A 9,144-nucleotide genomic window follows, 5' to 3' on the forward strand; every position below is an offset into this window, starting at 1 on the left:
TTAAGGCATTACAGGTAACCAAAACATACTAGTATCCTGTCCAACAACAGCAAAACACATACAATGAGCGGAACATTTTAGGGTACAGTGTGACGTAAAGGTAAGAGTGATCCCTGTCTATAGGGAATGCCTATCAAGTACTTTATCTAATCTAGCAGTATATGCAATAATCTACAGTAGAATAAGCATTTGAAAAGTCCAGATATTCAGTAGGCAGAAGACCTATTAGATACATCCATAGTATTTAAGGATACCCTTGCATTAACATCAGTGGAGGCAAATCATTCTAATACCTGATCTAAAATAACGTGGAGGAAGAGGTATGTACATTGAAAAGAGAGAAGGTAAGTAATAGCTGAATATAGGAAGGAGGTCGCTCGCTTGGCTCGAGCATCATTCAGGGAACGCTATTCATTTTTTCAATAAATTCAAAGTGTTCTTTGATTGGACAAGGTGGAGATCGTGACATCTCCACCTCACATATCCACTATGTTCAATCAGAGAACACTTTTTATTAAAATGCTAAATATTCACCTAATGCCCATGCAGAATGATCAACCTCCTTTGTTCACAGTGCAGCAGGGCAGCTGCTCGACATGGGACCCGGAAGCTAGTGGCAATGACTGTAGTAGCTGTTCCTACTACAGAGAATTCCATATATGCGCATGTTGCACCAAGATCGACCAGTGGAATTATAACATTTGCTATACCTGAATTACAAGTTTAAATCCTTAGCCATTAAGTAAGTTTTGCGTCCATTGACTTCCCCTTAACCTCTTGTTGCCAGTTGCACACACATATGCAGCCCTGTGTAAACCACTTACCGTGCCACGAGTGCACTTCCTGTGCACTCCCAGCATGGTAGCCTGCAGGGATTGGTAAGCTCCCGATGAATACTTGCAATTGGGAGCTTTCCGATCATGTGACAGCCAATTACTGTGGTTACATGACCCATATTCCCACCTAGTTCTCCCGGCTTTTAGAACTCTTAAAGGGCCATGAGGAGGTCGGCATGAAGGTGTTAAGGGTGACCATGCTCACCCACCGCCTCACATTGCCCTTCATGCACAAAGGGACAACAGGTAGCCATCTTGGTGCACAGCCTGCCTATAGTTTGAAGTTAGAAGTCTGGCCAAGGGAGCCCGTCTACTGAACTCTGGCATAAGGGGTTCAGTAAGTATTTTATTTCTGGATTGTTTTAATCCATACATTATGGCTACAGGGACACAGGGTGCCCTCCTATGCCTTTACAGCTACTTTTAACCAGTTTTCAATTGCAGAGGTAACCATGATCAACAGTTTTATCATTCCTTATAAATTGCTGATTTTTAGATGACTACATATTGCTTTAATGGTTGAATAGAGGATATATTTATACAGTTACGGTTTGCGCTAGTGATGTGGACATTAGTAGCTGCCTAATCTACAGGGTGGCTTCACACTGATTTACTGGGCTTTGGTCTCAGCACAGTGTACCTGCGATTTCCTGCTGGTTAGCCGGGCTTCCCCGTAAGCTTTCGCCTTGCCCACTGGAGCTTTGTCAGTTGATTTTCCAGTCAAATATTTTTCCTCCCCAGTTGTCTTCCAAGATAACCCCCGATAGATGGAGCTCCTCCCACCAGGACAGAAAACAAATTTAAAAGTCTGTCATACAGGAACGTAGCCAGTCATGTTTACTCCCAAGTTAATAAGCTTTTTAATAAGTCTTTAACAGTTCTATTAATTTAGGGTGGAGTATTAAAAATGTTTTATCTCAATAATCTGGTCATCCTTATTTGGATGAGTTGGCAAGTCTGACAGTGCACCTAAAGTATGTGTGGTATCTTAAAAACATGTTGACGTTTTCTGGGTGGAATGGTAAGAACACTATGGAAATTACGCACACATATATTGCTGATGGTGTGTGTATAATTACATAATTCAGGCAGTTGTCAGATGGGGCAGAGGAGTGTCACACGACCGGCGCTCTGAAAACTGGTAAAGAACCGCTTATTTTTTTAAAACGCATACAAAGGGGCACAGGATTATAAACCACTTGCCGACCAGCTGCCGTAGTTACTTTGTGTAGTAGTTAGTGTGGGCGCACACAATTGGCTAGAGGGGGAGCCAATCAGTGGGTTTGGCGGCCACGATGTCCCCTGGGCACCTGCGATCGCTCCCCATGGAGACAGAACGGTGGTCTGACAATGTAAACACGGCTGACCGCTGTTCTGTGAGTAATGAACACAGGGATCCGGTGTTCCTCCAATTTAGGAACACTGGTCTCTGTTCATCCAGTGAGCCCACCCCCCCACACAGTTAGAAATCACCCCCTGGGCACACATTTACTCCCTTTGATCGCCCCTGGTGTTAACCCCTTCCTTGCCAGTGTCCTTAGTACAGTAACAGTGCATATATTTAGCAGTGTCGCACGACCGCGCAATTGTCAGTTAAAATAACGCAGTGCCGTATCTCAAAAATGGCCTGGTCATTAAGTGGGGTAAACCCTTCCGGTCCTTAAGTGGTTAAACGGACCAGACAGGATGGTATAAAGTGGCTTAATAACCACTTTATAGGGGAAGCTGATGATGCCCATGTATGAGAATACTCGCCAACACACTCGCAGTTCTTGGAGAACTGCAAGCTGCCTGCCTTCAAGGAAGATGGTAGCTGTAGTTTATTCATTCACAGAATGAATGCTGTCACCATGTAGGCGGAGCCCCCCCCCCCCCCCCCCCCCCCATGGCCGATCTGCTTTAAATAGTGACAGTGGATGTAGGGAAGAACAACCGCTGTCGGGGGAACACTGGTACCTGTTACACCCTAAGTATGGGTGTAACATGCTCCCCAAGATGAACTTGGCCTTTGAGTTGTAGGTAGTAGTTGAAAAAGAAGCACTGCCCAGGCACAATTCCTCACCATTCATGGTAATCACAGCTGCTGCCAGTTTCCATTGACTGTAGAGTAAGAATTACAGTGAGTTTGGGGGTAATAATCAGTGTTGAGTCTCTCAGTATGAGCCAGAGGGGTTAATGATGATTGTTTCACCTTGAAATAAGCGCCCAAAAGGTGACAGCTGAGTGTGTGCTCTCCTCTCCACACTCCTCTGGAATAATAGGTATTATTATCCTTTATTTCTACCTTGTGGTGGTTAATGATGGTTGTTGGTTCTTTCAGTTTGTGCTCGACAAGTTAAAAACAGACTGATATTCTGCTGGCATATTTCAGCTATACCAGGTGCTACCAGTTCTGCCAACAATAATTTGTCCGCTCCTTTGGGGAAATGACTGAGGTGAACAGTTTTCTGTAAAGAGCTATGGAATATGGCAGCATTTTATGAATACAAATAAATGTATTTAGGACATACACCTGCAGGCTAAGGCTACATTCACACCTGAGCGTAGCGTTTTTCGCGCGTTTTTTACCGCGATTTTACCGGCGTTTTTTACCGCGATTTTTACCGCGATTTTTGTGCTGGCGTTTTTAGATTGAATAGAGATCAATGGAAAACGCCTGTAATCTGCCCAAAAAGAAGCTCATGTACTTTTTTGAGCGTTGGGCGTTTTGTAAACAGCGTCAAAACGCTCAGATGTGAACAGGGGCCATTGAAATGAATAGGATTTGTCTTGTTGGGCGTTTTGAGAGCTGATCCTAGAGCAGAAAAACGCCCCAAAAACACCCCAAAACGCCTAGATGTGAACGGAGCCTTAGTGTTATTGATGTTTGTGCACAAAGTAAAGAACTTCTGAAGCCCTGACTAGATGTAAACACCTGTTAGGGTCCCCATCCCCACTCTTTTCGAAACTAGGAGAAATGAAAAACATTTTGGTTGGACATATAGTTTAATCTTAAACATATAATGCACATCTTTTTGTGTGTAATGGATTAGCAGAGGGGATGTGCATCATAATTTAAAGCTTGAAGTTTAATCTGTATTTATTTTGACTTCCCTGGTTCCTCCTTCTCACCTCATTGCCACATTAATGACATTCTTAAATAAAACCCTACCGTTTTTCCATGACATACCTTATTTTGGTCCTAGTAATGTTATCACTGGGTTTCCATGCCCTCTATATGCAATGCAGGCAGATTGTGGCTGGTGGGATGGGTCAGCCAGGTACTGTACATGGCTTCTTCAAAACCTCACCCTGCCTCAGTACTTCTTTCAAGAGCCATCACCCCTAATGCAAGCAGTGTGTTTGCTCTTGGGAGGAAGTTTGGGAGCAAATATTAAAATGTCTAGATGGGTGGGTTTCACTCTAGAGAAGTGGGCATTCCTAAGCAGCATGTATTTGCATGCAGGTTGCCCTGAGTAATAACCACTTTTGACATTATATGATTGAAGCTAAGTTCCAAATTTCTTTTCCCTAGAACTGAATGGAATGATCAATCCCAGAATGGATCATACCTCTGCACAATGTTACTTTGTTGTCTGCAGATCCCCAGATATTCTGTGTTTAGTTGTGGCTTTGTATCATGTGACTTTCTGCATATCCTGCTGATAGACTCTGTCCCTTCCACAACCACTTCCTGCAGCAGCTAGAGTCGGTGTAGTCTTTCAGACTCTGCAAATTATATAACTTCCTTCACAGCTCTGGCGGCGGGTGGAATTGAATTCTTATTAGCATTCAGTCCTACACAATCAAACCTACAGGAAGAGTCAAAACCTCCCAAGTCCTACCTCACAGATCACAACACCTTCATACACAGCCTGTTATGAAAGTTAGCTGTGATGCTTCTGGGCAGGATGGAATTGATCACAATTAGAATTCAATCCTGCCCTTTTAAATATGCCAACCAGAGTAAACGGGGGAGAGTGTCCCACCCCCTCAGATACTGCCCTCCCAGAGCCCTGATCTCTGAGGTGATTATTATGAAACCCCTTTATAATAACCTCCCATAGCCCTTCCTCTATAGTATTGCAGTAAGCCATTATTCTTTGGAATGCCGCAAGACTGGGGAGGGAGGAGGCATGACACATTTACACCTTTTACCACCTACTTGAAGGCCCAGAAACACCCACAGTAACCCTAGCACCCACCCACATCAACTTCCATAGCCCGCCCTGAAGCTACAGAGTCACATCAACTCCCAAAGCCTGCCCTGAAGTTACGGGATTATGGGACATGTAGTACCTGGACTGGAAAAGGAAGGAAATGGAGACCTTAGAAATTCACCTTGAAGGAGTGATATAAAACACAAAAAACAGCTGTATACATCAGCTAAAGGTGGTAGGCTGCACACAAATTGACAGCAGGATTGTGATTCATTTACATGCACAATGCATCTGTTTTGAGGAGGAAAAGCTGGAGTGTGTTTTTTTTTTTTTTTTTTTTTTTTTAAGAACTGAAATTCAATGAATGAAAGGGGTGGGCCATGAACAGTAAGGCTAAAAAGGAAAGGGCTTTACAATCTATTTGACATCTTCTTTTTCACTTTTGAGAAGTTCACAATGTAAAATTAAATCAAGACTAAGCAATTTCAATACAGAAGGGGGAGGTAGAAGTATTTATTTTTTTTCTCCAAAATGCTTTTTGTTTTGAATGATCTCCTCTGTGTCTGGCAGGTTTTGCTGTAGTTTGGACCTTTATTCCCAGGCATTCTTGTTTATTGAAGGATAAGTTCACCTTTAGGCTCCGTTCACATCTAGGCGTTTTGGGGCGTTTTTCTGCTCTAGGATCAGCTCTCAAAACGCCCAACAAGACAAATCCTATTAATTTCAATGGCCCCTGTTCACATCTGAGCGTTTTGACGCTGTATACAAAACGCCCAACGCTCAAAAAAGTACACGAGCTTCTTTTTGGGCAGATTACAGGCGTTTTCCATTGATCTCTATTCAATCTAAAAACGCCTGCACAAAAATCGCGGTAAAAAAACGCCGTAAAAAACGCGCGAAAAACGCTACATAACGTAGCATGTTCTGCACCTTATCAAGTGTTTTAATACCTTACAGGATTAATGTTTACAAATAAATTGCTTTTCATTTTATACATATTCATCACTTGCAATAAAATAACTTGCACCACAGGTTTAACCACTTATGGACCGCCTACCACAGTTATACGTCGCTACTTAGACGTTAAATGTTCTGCTGCCATAACCCTGGTATTTTTTTTACTGGGTGGTCCTCTTTCTCAAAAGTGGTCCCAATGGTGGATTTGCCACGGGATCACTTTTATGGGCGGGAGAGGGCTTCCCGCTAGTTTTCCCCGCTTACCGGAGCGGTCAGTAGCAGGGAAAACGCTCCTCTCCCCTTCTAGGCAGGAAGTCGAGTGAGTGCAAGCTGGCCCCCGCTCGACTCTGAAGTCATACGTCGCTCCCTCCGAATGGCCTTAAAGGGCCTATTTTTTTATGATGCAAAAAAATACTTTTTTTTTTTTTTTTTTGTTAGTGTAGGTGTGAGATCTGAGGTCTTTTTAACCCAAGATCCCACATTAAAGAGGACCTGTCCCGCTAAATTTCTATTACAAGGGATGTCTCGATTCCTTGTAATTTTAATAAAAGTGATAAAAAAAAACTTTTTTTAAAAGGGACAGTGAAAAAATAAAGGTAAAATAAAGAAGAAAAAAAAAATGTAAAGCGCCCTGTCCCTCCGAGCTTGCATGCAAAAGCGAATGCATATGCAAGTCGCGCCCACATATGTAAACGGTGTACAAACCACACGTGGGGTATCGTCGCGATCGTTATAGCGAGAGCAATAATTCTAGCCCCAGATTTTTATAGTGTCGCCTATGGAGATTTTTAAGTACCAATGTTTGTGGCCATTCCACAAGCGTGCTCAATTTTGAAGCATGGCATGTTGGGTATCGTATTTACTCAGCGTAACATTATCTTTCACATTAGAAGAAAAAACACTGGGGTAACTTTTAGCGCCGGTTCACATTACCGCGACGCTACTTGCAGGGGCGACCTCCGAGCGGCCGCCACGGACTTGATAACATTGAAGTCTATGGCGGTCGCCTCCTGGTCGCCCCCAAAGAAGCTCCGGACCCTTTTTCTAGGTCGGAGCGACTTGTGTCGCTCCTATTAGAACGGGTCCACAGCTTCCCTATGGGAGGCGACCTGCGGCGACCTGTGAGGCGACCAGGTCGCCCCAGTGTGAACCGGCACTTACTGTTTTTATTTATTTTTAAATGCAGTGAAATTTTATTTTTCCCAAAAAAATTGCGTTTGAAAGACCGCTGCGCAAATACTGCGTGACAAATATTGCGACGACTGCAGAGTTATTCTCCACAGTCTTTGCTAAATTAAAGAAAAAAAAAAAATAAATATATATATAAATATAAATAATAATGTTTGGGGGCTCAGAGTCATTTTCTAGGAAATACTGATTTTAACTTGTAAACAACAAATGTCAGAAATAGGCCTGGTCCTTAAGTGATTAAAGACAGACATTTTATTCCTTGTCTTGTAGAAAAGTCTTTCTTTCCATACAGCAGGGTTCATTGTAGGTTTGGAATCTCTTACTATTGGACCTGTGGGTGAAACACTCTGCGTTTTTATCTTTCGTGGAAGACACACCAGGGTATTGGATTGATATTAACAGTTGTATAAACATCATTGATCAGAGCTGGATTGAATTAACACTTGTTGTATATTTATAGATTGATGGAAATGAGCCATATATCCCATGTCCTTATTAAAGCACTTTTGTCAGTATGGGGAATATATATGATTCACCTGTGGGGTAATGAAGTCAGAAGTGATTAATGAGTGGCTTATGGATGGGATTACTCCTGGTTTATTGATCATTAGACATTCCATTCACAGCATTGTGCTAGTAAATCTCTACAGGTTTCTGGTGCTTCAGAAAAAGGGCCCCGTGCAGCAGTTGGCAAGAAAGCGATCTTATTAAATCTCAGTATATTTTCCAGAAGTACATCAGAGGAGTGCTAATACTTTATTTTATTTTATTTATTTTTTTAGGCAGTTTGAGTAAAGAGAAGTGTGTTTACCACTGTAGCAAAAAAGGTTTTTCCCATTCTCCCAAAACAAGTGTTACTAACTATATTTTGTATGTACTACAATTATTTTGGATCTATTTTGCACTTTTTATATGCTGTATATACCCACTTTCCTGGGGTTATTTAGTTTCCAGTAATTGCTTGATAGTTAAACATTAAAGAGGAGCTGCAGGCTCTCTTCTCTTCTCCCCCCCCCCCCCCCCCAAAAAAAAAAAAAAATTAAAGTCAGCAGCTACAGATATTGTAGCTGCTGAGTTTTAATATAAGGACATTTACCTGTCCAGGGATCCAGCGATGTCGTCACCTGAACTAATTGTTCGATCAGTTTCTGGTGCAGGTGCCAGCATCTCTAGTAAATGAAGCCTTGTGGTTATATGACTTGTTTCCTACCGTGCATGGGCGAGCTGCGCCTTGTATATGGTCTGAGCCAGAAGTGGGAGCGGGTACAAAAATAAAATGCCGAATGTGGCAGTGCAGGGAGAGGGGCGCAAGCAAGAGGAATTTCCCTTTTTGGCTTGAAGCTCTGCTTTTATTTGCGTTTTATGGTAACGAGCTTGTTCAAATACTGAGACCTTTTATATGTTGCAGCATTGACTGTCAACATTCAAAGTATTGGAGGCCTCCACTGCGGCCCCCAACTTCATCTGAGGGCTACAAATAATTCTTAATGTAATGCTGGAGAGAACTGCCAAGATGGCAGAATTTGCTGAAGGAATTGGTCAGAGACTGTGGGCATAGTTTGTTGGAGTCTAGAGGCCTGCTGTAGAAGACAGTAAGATATTGGGGATGGTAATAAGGATTGCACCTTTTTACAAATCAATATTCCCATGCATACTGTGCGGTCAGACAGGGCATCCCATGTTAATCCAACCATCAGCTAGCAAGGAGATGCCGGCTTTGATATGCAATGATTGTCTTGGGCTCCAATTGCTTGCCAGAGACGGGGAAAGAACATGTCATCAGGTGCGTTCACCTCTGTGCAGAGCACAGCTGACAGACCATGCACCTTTCATAGCATATGCTCCCTGTACATGGAGGTGATGGCAGCTGTGCTCTGCCACCCACCAGCAACACTAACCCCCTACAGTTCAGCCCTGTTTTATAGGGAGGGGCAGTAAAGCTGCAATTCAGCACACTGACTGGGGAAAGTTTGCAAGCTAAATTTATACATGCTATCATAGAAAACTGAGTTAATTATTGC

This window comes from Pelophylax lessonae (genome assembly GCF_965119305.1).
Source record: "Pelophylax lessonae genome assembly, chromosome: 12".
NCBI classification, from domain to species: Eukaryota; Metazoa; Chordata; class Amphibia; order Anura; family Ranidae; genus Pelophylax; species Pelophylax lessonae.